Source organism: Manacus candei, unplaced genomic scaffold (genome assembly GCF_025592945.1).
Source record: "Manacus candei isolate 608988 ecotype Guabito, Panama unplaced genomic scaffold, ASM2559294v1 h1tg000050l, whole genome shotgun sequence".
Lineage (NCBI taxonomy): Eukaryota > Metazoa > Chordata > Aves > Passeriformes > Pipridae > Manacus > Manacus candei.
In genome coordinates this window covers 16,163,150-16,182,660 of record NW_026138098.1, presented here as the reverse complement: position 1 = coordinate 16,182,660, position 19,511 = coordinate 16,163,150, and the positions used below count along the sequence as shown (strand labels likewise).

Genomic DNA, 19,511 nt, shown 5'->3' with positions numbered 1-19,511 from the left:
TGGAGCCTTCTACTGGATGCCAGTGAGGTGACACCAGGCAGGACAGGGCTAAGCAGTATGAGGCACCTGAACATACAGTTCAGTGGGTGTCACTGCTAAAAGGGCCAGTCTTGCTCCCTCCCTTCTCTTTTGGCTTCCTGGGTTGGAGAGATGTCTCCCATTCTTGTGCTGACTTTGGTGCTTCTCTGATCCTTTTGTGAGTTGAACCAGCTGTAAATTAAACAAAGGAAACTCTCTTGAACCAAGAGAAGCTTCTGGCTAGAAAGGCAGGGTGAGATGGAGGAAACAGTTTGTGAGCAGACCCACCCCCATCCCTGGCAGCAGCTTTGTCAGTTGTCTGTGCTTCTGTGAAATCTCCCACTGAAGCTCTGTTTTTCACAGCTGCCTTAAACCTCTGGGAGAGGTGTATTATCGGGGCACTGTGCTTCACCTGCTTCCTCCATGCTGGCACCAGCTGTTGTATGGGGAACTGGATTAGGAAAGAGGCCTGGCTGAAAAATAATCATACAAAAATAAAAGTTTCCATCTGGATAAAACCTTGATGCACCAAATAAGAGCTGGTGCTAGCAAAAATCTGTGTGTAATGGATACATGTTGCAAAGGTGGAAGGTAGAGCAGGTATGAAAATAGTCTCTTCAGTTAAGCTAGTTTGCTTACAGAAGGAATGAGGGGAATTGAGCTAAATGGTTGTGGTGGTGGTGGTGACATTTTCAGTATTTGAATATTGACTTAGAAGAAAGAGCAATGTCTTGGAACAATGGCTGAGGCTGTCTTGGTGGAAGATGCTCTGTGCATTGCACTGAAATAGAAAACTATTTTCTGGGTGCTAATTGTTTCCATCCAGCTCTCATGAGGGAGGCTGAAAATAACAGCAGGAAATAGCACAGCAGGAATCAATTCTCAGGTCACTGGCAGGTGAAGCTGGCAAGGACCGTTTTTTCTTGTGGAAAGGTGTCATAATCTTACTTAAATGCTGCTATACAAGCCAAATAATTGAATACAGAGTCTCCACAAGTATCTCAGGCTGTTGGGAGCAATGGGATCAATCTTGGAGAATCCCAGAAAGTAGGGGATTTAGGGCCTTCAGCTCTCCCCTGCTGGCCAAGGGCCTGGGAACTGTGCAGATGTGCTCCCTGCTGACACTGCCTTCAGCTGCCTTCCGCTTTCCTGCATCTAGACAAAAACAATAATTATAACAAGAAGTGCTGGGAAATAGCTGAGTCTGAAAAAGCTGTAGAGAAGTGATATGAGAATCATCTTACCTCTCAGAACAAATACTATGGCAGAAGCTGTCAGCAGCAGTCAGCTGCAACAGCAGTCCTAAAGTAAAACCTATACGTGAGAGAATTCTTGAAAGATTAAGAAAGAACATCTGCCTAATTGTAAGCACATTAAATTTCATTAAGGAAATTAGAAGTAGAAAATCTTAATGATAAGAATAAATACCCTTGCTGAATCAGAAACCAAATGTGACTTAGTTTGTGCCTGTCAGCTCTAAATGCTCTGACGGCTGGTGCGTTCTGTTTGTAAGTAAATCACCTCATAAGCTCTTTACCCATTTACATTGAAGAAACAATTTCACATTCCCACCCAGAAATCTGCCAAGCTACTTGACTTTGAAAGTACCCCCTGGAGAGCGGGATGGATTTCCTGTACCTTCTTTCATACTGGTTTATGTTTTTGAGGTAGTGCTTTTGTTCCACTGCTTAGCTTCATTTTAATAATCACAATGGTTATAGCTATCTAGTATAGATACTCTTTAATTCATACAGTCATGAAAATGTTAGGTATGTATATCTGTAGACCTCATGAAAACGAGCACTTGATTTGCTTGAGTCGTGTTACCTCAACCACAGCAAGCAACATCATTAAAAATGAGTAATCACTGACTCCGTCAACAAGATCATGACTGCTGCTTTTCGATGGCTGAAATAACTTTGTGAAAAGGTAGACCTTAAGGTGCTGGCAAGCAAGAGAAAGAGCACCATATGTAGTTGTGGTAATTTTGGAAAGCAGCTGAAATATCAAGATTCAATACAATTAAGACCTCTTACTATAAAGCATATGTGCTAGATCTAAGTTGCTGCAAGAACTCAACCTTCTTGACCGTCACGCGTTGAAAAGACCATCTGCCAATAGTGCGTGAAACATGTGGCACTGGCTCAAACAAAAAGCTATTTCTACCACCAGAGAAAGGCATGTATAGTTGTTTATGTCCTTATGTGTCTTCAAAGTATGAACAACATCTGTGTTGGGTCACAGCATGGTGAATGTGGATGAAGATTTCTAAGATGGGGTGGAAGATAAGTATAGCAGAGAGTGGTGACCTCTCTCCTGGTCTGTGATACAGTGCAGAGTGTGGCTTAGTGGTTTATGGCCAGGGCAGCCCCAAATTCTGAGAGCCACTGCTTGAAGGGGTGAAGCCAAAGGCTAGTGTGTTATTATTCAGTGCTTACCAGTGACACAAAGAGCTTTAGAAACTTTCTCAGTAAGTACTTGGCTACAAAGTGGTTAAGGATATTCGATTTAAACATCTGCTTTATTTTTCTCAGTTTGGAAATTTGAAAGACAGCCTGTAAATATAGCACTCCCTCCCCCACATCCCAATGTCCCCTGCTTTTCTGGGATGCCATTAAATTTGCTAGTGTACTTAAATGGTTTAATTAAAGTTTTTTATGGTCTAATGCAACCAACAATGTCTTCTGTCAGTGCAACATATCTGATGCTAATGATGCTTCTGGATGATAGATGTTGTGGGGACAGCTATAAAGGTAAAGAGTAACTTAAGAGATTTCCTTTTACTTTAGCTATCATGAGCTGAACAGATAACGTCAGTTAGAAAGAAGCAAAGGAAAAGGTGATTTGAAAACATCTCACCTCCTTTATTCTTATACAGAAATTTAACAGTATAATGACCTATTTGTCAAATGATGCATATCTATCTAATACATCTTAAACTCTTAGTTGATTTCAATAGGGAAAAGGAGATGTTTTGAATATAGGACTCATCATATTAGGTTAAACAAAGTTACTGTGTTCATATGCATATATATTTCTCTTCAGATTATTGGTATGTAAATGATACAATATTTGTGTTTTTTATACATCTGTATTGCTGTTTGGTCTTCACACACAAACATTTATTTATTTGGATTTCATGCTGGATCTGCATACTTAATCAAGGTTCTGGGTACCCAGTGTATATTCCCTTCCCTCTCAGCATGATGAACCTTCAAAAATGTAAATATCAGTCTTTTCTCTTTGACGCTTCATGTTATCCAGTGAAGCCCATGTCTGTATGAAGTTCTCAGATCTTCTAAGTATTCTGACTGTATAATCCTACTCTTAGGATATTCTGCATTGATTTATAGCATTCAGTGCTGTTCAGGAATGGATATGAAACAGAGTTCCTTTTGGCTCTTTCTTGAAGTGATCCAAGTTATTTGTGAACAAGGCAATTAGAGTGTATTATAAAAATGATGCCAAATGTCATTGAAATGACTGTCCACTGTATATAAACAAACATGAATCTCCTTTAGAAAATAACTTTTTCTACCACTTTTTAGATTACAGTAGCTAGTGAGCATGCATCTTGAAGTGAAATAAATAGTAGAATATGTTTTTAAAGTATCTAAAAATAAATAGTTTTGTTTCAAGGCTTTATAAGTCAATGACCCAGCATGTTATTGACAACCAAGATTAAATGCTTACAAGAAATCCCAAATTTCCACTGACATAAGGCACTGTTTCCTTTCCTTGCAGTTCATGAAACAAAATTTGAATTTCAGTCTGCTACCATCTGACCATTTTGGAGCAGTATATCTTTAAATCTGTTAACAAGCTTGTGCAGAGTTCAGAGTGGGAGGACAAAAGAAAAGCAGCATGTTTTCTTTGAGAGAAGTTGAGCTTTGAAAGAAGTTTTGGAATGTTAAAAGACAAACCAGCTGAGACACATTAATGGGCAAAGAGCAAGAGAAGAGGTCAAAGCTGTACATGCAAGTGTTTTTTCACATCATACTAATTTTTGAAAATTCACATGGCTTCAAAAAATAGGCCCATTCTGGGGGAACAATGCAGATATTTGCAAACAGTTCTAATATTAGTCTGCCATTATAATGGTATCTGAAAGCCAGTGATATTTATGCAGTGTAAAAGTGACCAATAAGTTAATTTTAAATTACTCTCCTAACCTCTTTATGTGTGGGCGTAGTTTCTTTTTAGGAAAAAGTTGATTGACTTTTTCTTTCCCTTTCTCACCCTCAGTTATTGACTAATACTGAAATTTAACTTCCAGTGAATATTTCCATTTTTCTTTTTAAATGCTTTAATGAAGGTTTTAAAGAAATTTATAGCTCAGAATGACTGTCATGTAATATTGTTTACATGCAGAAACAAACTAGAAATTGTATGAACATTGAGCATTAATATAAAAAAACATGCTGCTCTCTAAATGATTTGCTGGATTTGTGGAAGTCAAGACACAATAATGGATGATGATCATATGATGTAACAGCCATCCTTACACTTGTAAAACAGGAAAAGAACTCAAAGAGAAAACATTTGAATTTTGATATGAGTCAATTAATTATCAAATGTTGACAAATTGTGCATGTTTATTAGAAGTTATTCCTCCACTATGTTAAAAGGTTTGTAATGTATTCAATATCAATGTGAATCCAGTTCTTTTTTTTTTTAGTAGACCATGAGCAAAATGAAACAACTTTATTGGATAAAACAGGTCAATTTTTATTATCTAAGCTTCTTCATAATTCAATAAATACTGTAAGTACTATTTTCAACATGGCTTTCCACATTCACTCCAGTAACTAAAGCTGCTAGCAATGACCATATCACTTTGACTATAGGATGCAACTACTTGTAGCTATTTCTGGTGCAATAGAAATCTAAAAAACATAAGAAAACCCCAACTCCTTAATAATTTAGGATGGCCACTGGATGACTGTTGTTGCTAAATCTGTATTTTACCTTTACTTACTTTTCTCAGTATTGAGGGGGAGGGAAGCACAGATTTTAAACTTCAGACATAAAGACTTAGAAAATGAAATCAATTTAGAAACTCCTTATAAATTAATGAAATAACCTATAATGGTGTGCACCTCCTACATAAACCTAAACCAGAAAAATCATTAGGTAATAAAAGTAAATTGTGTTTTTATTTCGTATTTTCTACAGCTTTTTACATGTGACTGTAACTGACCAGCCATATAATATACCTGCATAGTATGACCAGATGTCTTCAGGAATACTTGAATAAGTAAAAACAAATTATATTTTTTCTCCTATTGCATTACCTGCTGAGTAAAAGACCCTAGCATTTCACACTGTAAGGTGTTTCTAAAATGACTACTGCTTCCCACTATTTTCTCTGTGTGAGAAAGTGAATCTGCAGCTCATTCAGATGTGTATGTGAGCATGCATGTGTTCAGATGATGGATGTTGGGATAGTTGTTGACCTTCTGACTGATAACCAAGCTTATGCAGAGTGTCTGTGAATCTGGGTACTGTTTAACATGACAAAAGTGGCTCTATTTGGCTGTACCTGATTAAAATTCATGAATAGGGGTTACTTCAAGCTGAAGTTCAACAAAGGCAAAATCATATTCAAGAAACTCTTGACGTTGTAACCATACTTCATGTTATGCTGTGGAAATCCAGGTATTGTCTGCAAATGTCAGATTATACCAGTTTTATCCGTGCTGCCAAAATGGGTATTTCTCCCACTTGGAACCAATGTGGTGGTTTGTGTGTTATGATGAAAAACATAGGAAAATATAAAAAAAATCCTATGACCTAATTGTTGAGTTCCTCAATGTCTTATATTCCTGAATTTATTCATGAACTCAGCCACAAAAATCCTTCAAGACCCAACAGAAAATGTAGCGCTACACTGTGAAGTTCAAGAATACTTAATTGGACAGGGAAAAGGAAGAAACGATAACACCATAAATAATGCATGGTATAGTTCTAAAAAAGACTGAAATTTTGTCAGTAGAGGACTTTCTGTTCGGAGAGTGTGTGTATGACCAAATATAACCCCAGGCTTTGGGGATGATACCCTCGTTCTTACAGTATTTATTCGCTTTTTTTTCCCCTACTACCTCTTTAAAATTCAGTGCTGTGTTTGTACAGATGCATTTCAGAGACTCTGAAACCACCTGAATCAAGAACATTCAGGTAAGAGATTGAGTTTTTGAGGTTGATTTGTTTGTTTTTTCCAGTGAAGAGTCTCCTTCACTTGCCGATGCAATGCTGGCACATATAGACATTTCTCTAATCTGATTTTTATATACTGCAGCACCCAGACAATCTAACACACAAATGAAGCATTGCATTTCCCCCTTTACAGGAAACTAGACATTAAGGGCAAATGTCAACGTTTGCCTTCAGTAGTTCTGAGTGAAATAGGTCATCATCTATAAGTAAATAATATACATTTGTAATCTAATATCTGTATACTTTTTTAACCAAAAAAGCTGTATGACTTGTTCAATTTGTTTGTATCTCATCCTACATTCAGATAGTTAAGCACCCTGCCTACTCGTATTATGCTGATCAGATGTTCTAGTTTACTGGAACATTTAAATAAGTTTAATGGGAAATCAAGTTTTTACTCTACCAGGGTCACACCATGACAAATCAACCCTGGGCATTTGTAAAGTTTTACCAGTTCTCAGCTTTACGCTTTTAAAGGACTTTGTTGCAATGGATGCAGACAATAACACCTTTTAAAAGTGTAAATTGTATTCAAGTAGCAAAGGGCAAAATAGTTAAACTGTTAAATGAAAAAGCCCAGCTACAAGGGAACAGTGGAGGAAATAAACAGAAAAGCAAAGAAACAAAATAAAAACATTCTACAGCAGGTCTCAAGAATGTTAATAAACAATTTAAAATATCTTTCATAGGAATTTTGTGCCTATTTGTTTACTAATACAAAGTCAAATGCTGCAGGTAGTAGTCCCTACAGGAAACCAAGTACCCTACAAATAGAAACTGTTTCTGCATTTGCCACACTGGTATGAATTCTGGATAGTTTTTAGTATTCTAGAGGCCTAAAATACATGAAATGATTGAAATTCTTATTCTTCTAAACACTGGTTTTGTAGGACCGCTGGGAATTCTAAATTCTTTCCAGCGTGCCTCTTCCTGAGCACCAGTGTGTGATGTGGTTTCCCAGCAATGCAATCCAAACTTCAAGCTGGATTCCCTAATGGTAAGGTTTGTGCTTATGCACAGAATTGGCACTGGGAAAACTCATTAATGAAAGATCTCTGCAATTGCATTTGTATGTGTTTTGGTTTTATTTTTTAATGTGAGTAAATTCCATGAGTTTTTAGATATGGAAAGGTTGGTAAATATTTAATAGTGTCCTCTGAGCCATGCTAGGAATGGCTGGAAGCTTTCTTTGCTCTTAGCAGTGTGCTGGTAACTGACAGGTTGTGCAAGCCATCTGCCGATCATTTTAAATTAAAGACAATATTGCACTGAAATTTAGCAGTCATTACATTTGTAGCAATCTACAAGTTTGGTGTTCCTTTCATGTTTGCCTTTTTATTTTCTTCCCCTTAGCATCATGCTTATTCAGAGCAGATGTCATCCTGTAAAAGAAAACAGGATGGCTTAATTTTACTAAGGGAAAACCCCTGACACTTGGTAACTTGGTCTTTCTGCCTCAATGTTTCTAATTTCTATAAATTTGCATTGTAGACTTTATGGATTTTCATACAGCCGTAACAGCTCAGTCAGCATTAGCAAAATGTGCTCAGGCTATTGTGGGTTGTATCCACTTCTTAAGCTACAAGTGTGTCTGTGTGAAAAATTTACCAACAGAACTGTCCTGGCATAATCATCCTCATGTAACATCCTGGTGGATGTCCTGGTGGGAGTAACAGTGTACTTGTTTTGCTTTAGTTCATGTCACTTTACATTTAGTAGCTTTGTAGTAGCTGTATCCAGACAGATACTGCTAGAAGTTGTCTCAAAAAAAGGATACTCCTTTCTCTGCTTTTTTTTTTTTTTTTTTAAATTACAGTTGCTTTAATTTTTTTAAAACAATTATTTCTAGCATCTTTCATTTCTCCAATTAGGACTCCAGTTAGTTCTTTGACTGACAGCAGCTTGAAGTGTATCTCCTTGGAAACTTAGCTCATTTTGGTGCTACCATCACTCACTGCCTCAAGTAGCATGTTAATATTTGGGGCCTTTCCAGGTTCCCTCTGTATGGAATAGAAACTTACCCTGCAGCCAGCTATATTTATTGCAATCCTGTTTTTACATAGAAAGTTGATGAAGTCCTTCCTTTCTGAACCGAGTAGAAATAAACAACTTAAGACTTCAGGCTCTCCCCAGCCTATTCCCAAGGAGCCCCTTCTCCCTGCTATGTTGTCTGGTTCTCACAGGATTTTCATGTTTTCAGTGGAATTGTATACATTCACCTTTCCAAACCAACAAAGCCCTAAGAGTCATCCTTTTCTTGGAAAAACTCCTCTGCAACATTGATTTTTAACCTTGCTCATGCTTTCTCATGAGAATTGATAATATTCAGGTGACTTTAGACTTTTCTGCAGAAAAATATATTTTCTCAGAAATCTTCAGAAATACCTTTCAAGTTAAGAGCTCTATGGTCCCTCTCACCAATAAGACAGGTAAATCCGTGTGAGTGTGTTATCCTTGGGAATTCCTGGCTTTAATTTCATCTACTTCAAATTTATTGTCTGCTTCTTTCAATTTTCATGATGTTAAGGAACAATAGAGGTATCAGTATCAGTTTAGTCTAGTCAGTGAGGCATTTCTGTAACATGATTACTAAATTTCCAGTATTTCTTTTTGTTCTTAAAAAAAAAAAAAAAAAAAAAAGAACAAATTTTGGGTTCATGGGGAACAGTATTTACAGGAGGAGATGCTACTTGCAAATTTACTAGTGTTCCCAACAAATAGTTTAGTTCTTTCTCATTCTTTGAAATCATTATTCTAATTTTTAAAAGCCAAGTGCTCCTGCAAAACCTGTGTTCCTGAACTTTTTCTTCCACTCTGCCAGGAATGTACAGTACCCATCTTACAAATGTGGCCTTGTCTAAATGTGTATCTCTGGGAAGTTCTCACTGACTGCCTCATCAGTTCTCTGTCAATACAAAAGCATGAAGTATAACTTCCTCAAATGCTTCTTTGAGCCACAGTTGGTTAATGCTTTCCAACTGCTGTGTGCCTGCAGTGGCATTTAGTCAAACACAGAGAAAGCTGTCTATAATTGTTTGGTAGCTTTGCACTGCTGGAGCTGCAGCTATCAGTATGCAGTGACAAACTTGGTCCACCCTTACATGTGCTTATATATATAAAGCTAATTTTAATAAGTACATACTGGGAGAAGAGAAAACCTACTATTTTCTGAGATATTTCTGCAGACTTCCTGTTGGACTTGCTCACTGAAACTTATCATAAGGATTATTTAATTTAGTTATTATACTTACAATATGCTGCTGATTATTTTTCTGCCCTTTTTTGTAGGATCAATCTTGTACAGAAAATAAACTGTGATAAATGGTACTTGGCATTTTAGTTTCCCACATTCACCTGCCTCTTTAAGGATAAAATAAAGAGTGGAGAATTAGGAGTTTATAGCTTTGTATTGGAAACAGATAATGTGAAAGCATAAGGACAAAATTTCTGATTAGGGATGCTAGAAGATTTCTGAAATGGTTAGCAGCTGGTATTTAACAATGGGAGAATGATTATCGTTTCTGGCTGGATTTTTAAACATTACTAATAATTTTGGGTGTTAGTGTTGTGAAGTTGCAACTTATATGCATTTTAAAAGCTTCTGATTTTTTGTGAAGGAAAGAATACAAAAGCAACCAAAATGAAGATTCTTCAGATCACAGATTGTCTCAAAAGAGGGGGTGCACTTATATAAATAGGATATTTAGAGAAAGTAGAAAAAGGAGGAAATTAAAAATTACAAAGCCTGAGACTGTGGAGTTTTCCTACTTTTCAGCTAAGGGCTTAACAAAGTCCATGTTAGAAAGGAACTATGACACAACATCTTAAAAATTTCCACAACTTCTCCATTCTTTTTCATGTTTCTTGAACTTGAAAGGTACACAGAACTTAATAACATTTGAAATTATCAGTAAACTTAAGAAGAAAGAATTCTGTGTCAAAAGATAGTTCTTTAATCCATATTTAATGTAATTATGACTAACATGACATTTAGAATTTGATTGGATTGTTGTGTGCTGGAGCTTAAAGACTGCAAAGCAGATGAGCACTTCCCAACATTCACAGCTACTGCATAAAACAAAATAAAAAAAAAAAGGTTCAAATCATTTCTGATAGCAAAATTTGAATATGAATAGACATGCTCTTCTGTTACAGAAAAATTAAGGGACCACTCCTGCAATAAATACTTTTGCACTGACTCAAGATTTCTGACTGGAGGATTACATTTCTAGATTATGACATTAAATAGTTTTATTAAATTGCTTTTGAGATATTTGAAAATGCTTGGCAGGAAAATAATTCAAAATGATTGGATAAAAATTCAGTTTCCAAACTAATGTTTATGGAAATCTAGTGATAATGATTTTGTATCTTAGTCTAATAATTTCTTCTGAGTGTTTCCTTTATAATATTTATATATTTTTAACTAATAAATTAATAGCTAAAATCATTTGTGTTCTTGTGCACCAGATAATGGTGCCCTAGATTTCTGAAATTATATCTACATTCAGTAACTGATCTTCATATTTATCTTTTGTGGGTTTTTTGAAGAATAAGGATAAATATGCAAATTTTGCTTTTACTTTACAGTTGCCTTATGCTTTGTTGATGATACATGAATATGTAATGCCATTGTACCTTACTACTTAATTGAAGATGATTGATAAGCAGCAGAGGCGCTAAGCTGTGGTCTCTTTGAGGTCACTATTTGCTTCTTGTTACTTTATATGCTAAATAACATTTGCCTCCTTTCTAAGGTATGTTCCTATCATTTTCCTCTTCTTGAAATGACTATTAAGTAACTAATTCTGCTTTCAGAAACAGTTTCCTCTTCGGTTAGAAACAGAACCAAAGCCTTCTGTGCTTGGCAGCCGATAACGTTCAGGGCCACTTAGGGAGCTGTTATTACTTGTCCCTTTCCTCAGCCCCCCACTGCATCGCTCTGCAAGAACTGCTCGGGGGCAAAGCTTGCACTCCTCAGCTCTGTTACATTTTCTGCCTTCTGTTTTAATGCTTTGCATCCATCTCCCTGGAGGAGAAACTATTTTCGGTTTCTACCTGCCCTGAAAAACTTTCATTTTAAACAGCTTTATTTTAACCGTGTTTTCAAAGTCTGTGAAGCACTTGCTATAGGGGTAGGTGCAGAGATCACTTGTCTTTGCATAAAAGAGATCAAGTTCTTAAGGTGCCCAGCTCCTACCATTATCCAGGCTCTTCATTTGGAGAGAACCTGTAGAAATACCTGGAAATTAAGGTGTTTCTGAACGAGTATTTTTCATATCTGAGGCTACCTCTGCTGCCTCTGACAGGAAACCTCTACATCTGAGAAGAATGGAAATAAGGAAAGCCTGTAGGACTGTGAATCCATGAGAAATATCAGCAGAAGCAGTTTCTGTCCATGACCAATAGAACCTAATTAAGGAGCAAAGGGAAAGAAGAGCCTGGCTAAAAGAAGAACAGAAACAAAGCACTAGATGTTGGAAAGCACCTAAGGCAAGGAGATGTAAAGGGGAGGGAGCAAAAAAGGGCTCAACCCTTACAAAGTGCTTTGGGGAAAGGTGAGGAGGTGTGTGTCAAATGGTAGATAAATGTGAATAGGAGAAAGCGATGTCAGAGGAATAGAAATTGTGCAAGAATGTAGTTAAATTAATACAGCTACATGACCTAATCATATTTTGCAGCTGAAAATGTGTATTTTTGTAGCATCGCTTTTCTGTGGTGAACAATTGTTAGGTTTTTGCTATGGTGACCTTGTGTGCTCGCCAAAGGCGGGACAAATGGTACCTACATGACTTCCACTCACGTAACATACCATACCACAACATACCTCAAAACATTAATATTAAGGTTTTGTGTGATCGTAAAAAGCCTATTTTATGGCTTTCTGAGATAAGCTGTATACTGTTAAAGCCTCGCTATGAACTTGTGGCATTAAGCTATGAACAGTCAACCTAAGAGTAGGACTCAGCAGTACCTGCAACTTGCACCATATTTCTCTGACCTTCCCTGTATGCAAGCTTTCTATGCTTGCTTGATACCCAGGGAAAACACTGCAGGAGTTTTTTGTCTCCTTCGCAGAAGAATTAGGTTATAAAGATGTACTTAGTAAGTCTCTAATTTCTGTTGTTTATGTAAGACCTAGAAAAGATTTCCCTCCACCCTCCTCTGGAAACTCAAGGCATTGATGGTCTGAATTTTATTTGTGAAACTAAGTGTACGGAGTGGATGTCAGATCAAGTTGAACAAACCTGATGTTGGTTAGTTTTTTTCCTAACAGATATCCAGACAGCCCAAACTAGTTTTAATCTGTCCTTCCACCTATTCCCTGACCCTGTGCTGTGAAATTACCACTCTCAGCATTGGGAAAAACTTTCAGCTGAAACTGGGGAAGGTGGTGTGGGGACTCTGTAGCTTTCAAATAGCAGCTGAAGAACTCCAGATGTGGTGTGTATAGTTGCTGTGGTCACTGGAGAAAGCAGATGTGGTATCTGTCCTTTCCTGTCTGCTGCTTCTGCATTGCAGGGATGGAAATGAGCATCCAAGTGAGACAATAGTTGCTTTTTCTCAGTAGCAATGCTGACAAAAATGGATGTCAAAGGACAGGCTCGGTGAGTTGAACCTGGCAAGCTCTGGCAGTGTTTTGCCCTGACAGGGAGTCAGGAATCTCCCACAGGAAGACACAAGTTCTGCTCTCTAAATGTTATTCAAAAATCCCCAGCAGAGTATTGGTGAATAACATGGGTCTGGTTTTCTCCAAGGCATTCCTATTCCAGCCATGCAATTCAAAATGCATTTTGAAGTAGCAAGAAAGAGGAGAAATACATGAAAGCTGTTTAGAATCAATGTCTGACCATTTTGCTATGTTTGAGGTTTCTTTTAGTAAATTTCTATAAACAAATCCAATAAGAAAGTCTACCTTTTTTCAGTTCTGAAGTTCAAGTAAGGCTTCACTATTTTTTGTATCTTTTTCAATCTGTCACTGGGAATTCAAAACAGAATTTGGAAAAAAAACATCAAACAAGCAACCTACTCTTATAGGGAACTGAAAAGCAGGAGTACAGTGTAGCAAGTTCAGACATTAAAAAGCAAGAGAGAATATAATATGCTCTGTGCAATGCAGCTGTGGCTAAATGCTGATTTGCACATTAGGACTAGATTAGCATCACTCAGATGTGATCTGCATATTGAGTAACTATCACAAGCATGGTACTATTGATGAAAAATGAAACTGCATGGTACAATTCTGATCTAATATACCACCCTTCTGTGTTTTTTAGATTATACAGAAGTGTAAAGAAAGAGCTATTACTTCTAAATTTTTATAAAATGCATGTAATTTAGTTTCCTATAAAAGTTCAGTTTGATACTCAATATGTTTATAAAACAGAATATAATATTACCATAAAAGTGATTGTCTTTTAGCCACTCAAAGACAAGAAATATTCAAAGAAATGACCATATAAATGTTGATTATTTCTATTCTGAAAGCAGTCAAATCAATTTAAGGTGTTGTGGCTGACTTATCACAGATTTTGTGGCTATAAAGTCTGCATGACTTGACTTCGAACACTCTAAACTTCAAATAGACCTTAGTGTTGATAAGTTCATCTGATTCACTTTCAAATACAGTGTCGTTTGTATTTTACACAAAGGACATATGCAGGATGGCCCCTTAAGAAGTTTTTCATTAGTTCAGTGGTAGGCTTTAAGAATAATTCTTTCTGCAGCATTTCCCCAACATTTGACAACATTCCTCTTTGGAAAGATTAAAAAGATGAGTGTCCTTGCTGAAACCACACAGGAAGCAGAGGCATATCTACTGGGTGTTTATGGTTAAAGTACAGCACACAGGCTGCACGTGTTTCTTTCCAGGAAAGGTTCCTTCCAGTGCTGTGCACCAGTGGGCCAGCATGCCACCTGTGTGCCACTTGCCCCAAAGGGCACTTCCTCTGGATTTTGACATATCTCACTGGTACGAAATACCTGTGCTGCATATGCTTCATGTGTTATCTCCGTAGTGGAGGTTTGGGGCAGGCTGGAGGAGTTTTACACTGAGAAGAGTTTGTCTGAGAATTGTGAAGAGCTGCTGGTAGGCGTCAGGATGTCTCCCCTTGGGATGTCCTGCCAGCCTTTAGAGGCACTCTGGCGTGCCTTCTGCAGCAAGACCCATGATGGAAGACAGTTTTTCAGCCTGTGGAAAGGTAAAACAGTAACTCGTGCCTCTCTGAATGTGTGGTGGGGGAAAATTCACTGTGCTTTTATGGCAGATACCACAGAGTTGCTTTCTTCTTTATCAGGCTAGAAGGAATTTTCTGTCTGCTGATTCCTAACACATCTCATAGCAAAACAGAGCTGTATCTTAATATGAATCTAACGTCTAGACATATAGAAACACTACACATGTATCAAGAGATCTACGTGTGTTCATGGTGTCTCTATGCACATGCAGATAGTGTATTTGCTTTTTAAAAATTATTAATGTGTGAAGGTGAACTTGCCACTCCTATTTTGTAGATGGCGTCAGGCTTGCTCAAGTGTTTTGTTTTATGGGTTTTTGTTTGTTTGGGTTTTTTTTTGTTCACTGCTGTCTAGCAATAGATAGCCAGCTTTTCTCTAGGGACTCTGAGCTCAATGTCTGAAGGTGATATTGAGCTTCTGTTTAGACTTTGCAGACAGCAGTAGAAGGAAATCTTATAACTGAATGATAAACTGAAGTGCCAAACCTCGGGTACTTGCAAAAGGCAATAAATCAACAAGATAACAGCATGAGGATTTTTTGAATTTTGGAATTCTGGACACCTCTATACAAACCAGTAAATCCAGTTAAGGAATCACACTGTAAGTGACGTAGACAGAGACTCAGATTTTCTGAGTGGAAATGTGTACCTTAGCCATCTGGTTACTCCATCATATATTAAGGTGGATCTACTAAGCGTGTGATTTCTAAACCACAACTTGTAACAGAGAAGGAACATTTAATTCCTAGCATAATATAGATTTCTTGTGTATTTGGCTAGGAGCTTGGAATAAAAATCTTGGCTGTTGATTTCATTGGTTACAAGTTAGCATGCATATTAGCTTGTACACAGAACAGTATCTTAGTTACTCAAATAATGCTATTAATGATAGCAAAATATAGATTCTTGAATAATTTTTTTTTTAGTATTGTCATAAATAATTCTGTTTCAAGCATAGTGATTTATCATGTTGAAAATGCTACTGAACAATTCAGTGAAATTTGTAGTAAGGTTTCTGACAGTGTGTGAGACCTGTCTCATTTTCTCTATAATGACATAAAAAATGGATGTTGCTCATCGTGTCACATGTATAATGTCATGTTTTCTGCAGTGCAAAATAATCTTTAAAGACATGTTGAAGAGCCTACATAGCTTGGAGAACATACTAGCAAATGCTTTCACTTTTAATCATACTGCTTTTGGTATTGCAGACTGTCACCAAAGATCATCCATTGTTCTCCTTGCTTTTTTCACTCGTGTTTTGAATAGGTTACCAGTAACATCTGAAATTACTTCTCAGATCCTTGTCCACTGCTGCTGTACAGCTTTATTTGCAGCAGGCACAAGAAGACAACACAGCCACCCTTAGGTGCCTCTCATCCAGCAATGGAGACTGCAGCACCTTTAGTGATTCAGTTTAGAATGGACGAATGGGACAGGAATCAGTCTGTATTTTACAGCTTTGTTAGCCCTACTGTGCTTGTATGAATTGTTAGTAAAACCCAATTTTACTGTGGCCATGCATGTACCTGTCGTCTAATGAATCACTTTGCAGGACTGAAGCCCTTGTTAGCATAAACAGGAGGTAAAACTCCTCCTGCACCCAGGAAACAACTTTGTTGAGCAATGAATTGCTGAGCAAACATAGTATCTCTGCATTGCATAAATACACCATAATAACAATTTTACCTTTAAAATAGATCTTAAGGAACTTATGCTTCAGTAGCTGGAATTAGTGATAGTGGAATTGCTGCAGTTCAAGGAGTTATTCTATTCATGTCTTCTAATGAATTGCAATCAATTAAACACACTGTTATGCAAAAAATTCTGTATAGTCAAGAAAGAAAGAAAGTTACCAGATTTTTTTGGGCATTTTTCTGATATCTCTAAACTTTTATTGTAAAATTTATGTAGAATTCTGTACTGGTAAAAATGTTCTTAATAATGCAAGTTTTATGAAAAAACTTTTACATAAACAGTGGCTTTAAAACATGTATATTGTTAAAAAAGCTGCCAACCTCCTCCAAGTTGTGTTTCATGAAATGTTCCCTGACACACCTGTGTGCTGGTGGCTGATACTACATATCTGCCCTTTCTCTGGAGCAGGGCAAGGGCTGGCTGGGATTTCTTTCGTGTAGGGGGATTCCTTGAGTCAGAGGTGTAAACCAATCCACTAAAAAGCAAAACCAGAGCAACTGATGAAGTGTGCATACAGAAGGAAAATTTCAGACTATTTCCTGGCACTGTAAGGAATACAATCCTCATGTTGAGATGTGGTTTAATGATAGCTCTTACAGAATATTTGCTTACCAAGAAATGAGATCCATTCATGTGCAGTTTTTCTACAACCACAGCAGATTCAGGCATTCCAAACTGAGATGAGAATAAGATAGAATTATTACAATAGTATGAAACTTGCCATTTGTAAAAAACTAATTAATATTTCCATACTCAAATACTCAGGGTTGTGGAAATAGTTATACTAGTTGACAAGGATAATCAGAAGAAGAATATTGGACAGAATAACTATAATGCTTTGGCAGTGACTTTCACATGAGAGATAAGACAAGGTACTACCTCTTTCTTAGGAAGAAAGATTACAGGAGATAAGGGCTGATAAAACAGTGAGTGGAGTAGATGAGATGAAATTATGAAGCAGCAAACATAATATAACTGGAGCAAGGATCCCAGTAGAAATACACTGTGGAACTTCAATTGCCATGGGATAAGATGAGGGCAGGATTAGACATAGTTTAAAAGGTATTTTGATGCAAAAGTTCATCAGTAGCCATGTCATCATCCCATAGGCCTGTTTAACAACCTATGTATGCACTGGTGGCTGCTTGGCTTCAGCACCAGATATTTGGACTAAGTGTATCTTGCACTTACCATGATGATGGGCATTCTGAATTCAGGTTCAGAAAAAGGATTTCTTTTCTGTAACATGGTTGTGGTGGTGGTGTTTTTTAAGAAAGTTGGTACTGACTATAAATTAAAATGAAACAGGAATGTCCAGAAGTGTTGCATCTCTAAATAGCACTATTACTAAATAATAATTTGGGAAAAAAAGTGGACATGTCAGATTTCCTTTATTAAAAATCAGTAAAGAATGGAGCAGGGCTGAAGATGTCCTAAAAATCTCACTTGTATATTAGATGGTTTAATCTGGCTTTTTAAAGAAATTACACTCTTATGCATGGAAAATAGCAAAAAAATTAGAAATTTTTTGTTTAGGAACATACCACTCTTGAAATGAATTTTACTGTTTGTAATGCTTAGCTGTAAATGTCTGTAGCAGTAATGACCAACTCCAACAGTAACAGAGAAATATTAGTGAGAATAAATTCTTCTCATATTTATGTGGCTTTTCCAAGATAATTCTTTATTTCTAGACCACTTTAAACTGATTATGCTTAAACATTCAAAGTGTATTTTATCTACTTTTTGATATGGAAATTTCAGGTTCAGACATGCATTCAGACTGGGTTTTGGCCTACTAGCTGACATGCCTGAGTTTATAATTTTTTTTATACTATGATTGGGAGAGTGCTGCTTGATTGCAATACAGAATAGATCACAATTCAACCGAGAGGGTTGCTGTGGGTGTTGGACCAATGAGTGGTTGTGAATTGTGTTAATTTGCCATCAGTTGCACTGATTTTGGTGCAGAGAGAAAGAATCAAAGCTATGCATGCTTTCTGCTCTTGACTTTTGCCCATCTGTTTGTAGTTACTAGCTCTTGACGAGCTGCTTTTGAGCCTTGCCTTATGCTATTCATCAAACATCTAACTTTTGTGTAAGGGAAAATTTGTTCCCTTTACATGGTTAGCTCATCAGACAAGTGGATGTCTTGCTACTGGTGTTTCGTGATGACTATGGAATCTTTCATTTTGTTACAAATACATTAACTTTCCTTACAAAAACGTTAAGATCAGTATTGAGGAGAGGACCAGACTACATGGCAAATGGAGGCCAAGTAGGCAAACCCTGAACACAACTTGGAATATCACAGGGTTGTTGCAATTATAGCATAGATACAAGGTAACAGGGACGTACATCCAAAAGAAAAATCAATATGGTTACTTATTATTTAGTAGTCAAGTTATTGATTTTATACAAAATGCCTTTTATGAGACTGGAAACACTTTGCAGAATGGCTAGTTAATAACTTCTGTACTTATGACACACAGATATCTATATAATTAAGACTTTCAAAGTTAAGAAAATGCTAAAATTGCACTGTACATATGTACATACCCATTTTACATATATATTATGGCAGCAACATCAGTATACCTCTTCTAGAGAACCCAGCCTCAGTCACAGCACATAAAAGCTGATGTTACTTTCCTGAACTGTTTGATATATTATGTTCTGTTCAGTGCTTCTCTGCTATCTTGCGTACCTGTAGTGAAGTACTCAAAGCTTTCTCTGAACTCAGAATGATTTTTTTAATTTGAGCTGTTCTACAGCACTCTTTATTGTCCAAGTGCTTCAGAAAGACTAATAACTGCTTTTTCTGAGACCACCCTATGAGATGAAAACTCCATTAGTAAGGGAAGTTGAGGTGCATGAAGAAAAAAACCTTGTACAGCATCCAGTGTTTTTGGATGCCTAACTACAACTGTTTAGATCTATGAGATATACAAGTATATTTGTATGTTCAGTATTTTGGCATTTTACCTTCTGAGAGGAGCTGCCACTGTGGTTGCAGCTCTTACCTCTCACTGCCGCAGGTCAAGCCCTTGGGCAATATCATGTTTTTTTTGAGTGACTTGCATGTCTTCAGGTAAAAATATTGAGCTGGGGCAGTGACAGAATCTGGTATTTCAAGGCAGAATTAAATCAACATTACTACATTACTATGTATTCATTCTGTCTTTTTCACCAAGCCCTGGCCTTGTGCACCTTACAATTTCTGTAACGACCGAGAGTAGTGCATAAACCTACTGGTTTTTCTGCACTGCCAGAGGCAGGTGTTTGTGAATGGAAAAGGTAATATGTGAAGAAGCAATTACAGGCTATTGTGGTGTGTATGTC

At 37.0% G+C, this 19,511-nt stretch overlaps 1 protein-coding gene and 1 long non-coding RNA gene across 2 annotated transcripts in view; one reads left to right on the top strand and one right to left on the bottom strand.

Moving 5' to 3' along the window:
• DNTT (DNA nucleotidylexotransferase) overlaps positions 1-19,511 on the top strand; it is a 162,808-nt gene that overhangs the window by 27,960 nt on the left and 115,337 nt on the right. The window lies entirely within an intron of this gene.
• The window catches only part of LOC127477019 (uncharacterized), a 35,619-nt gene that overhangs the window by 10,026 nt on the left and 6,082 nt on the right, over positions 1-19,511 (bottom strand). Inside the window, exon 3 of the long non-coding RNA XR_007906823.1 lies at positions 16,782-16,844. This is a non-coding gene — a long non-coding RNA (uncharacterized LOC127477019). The remainder of the gene's footprint in view (positions 1-16,781; positions 16,845-19,511) is intronic.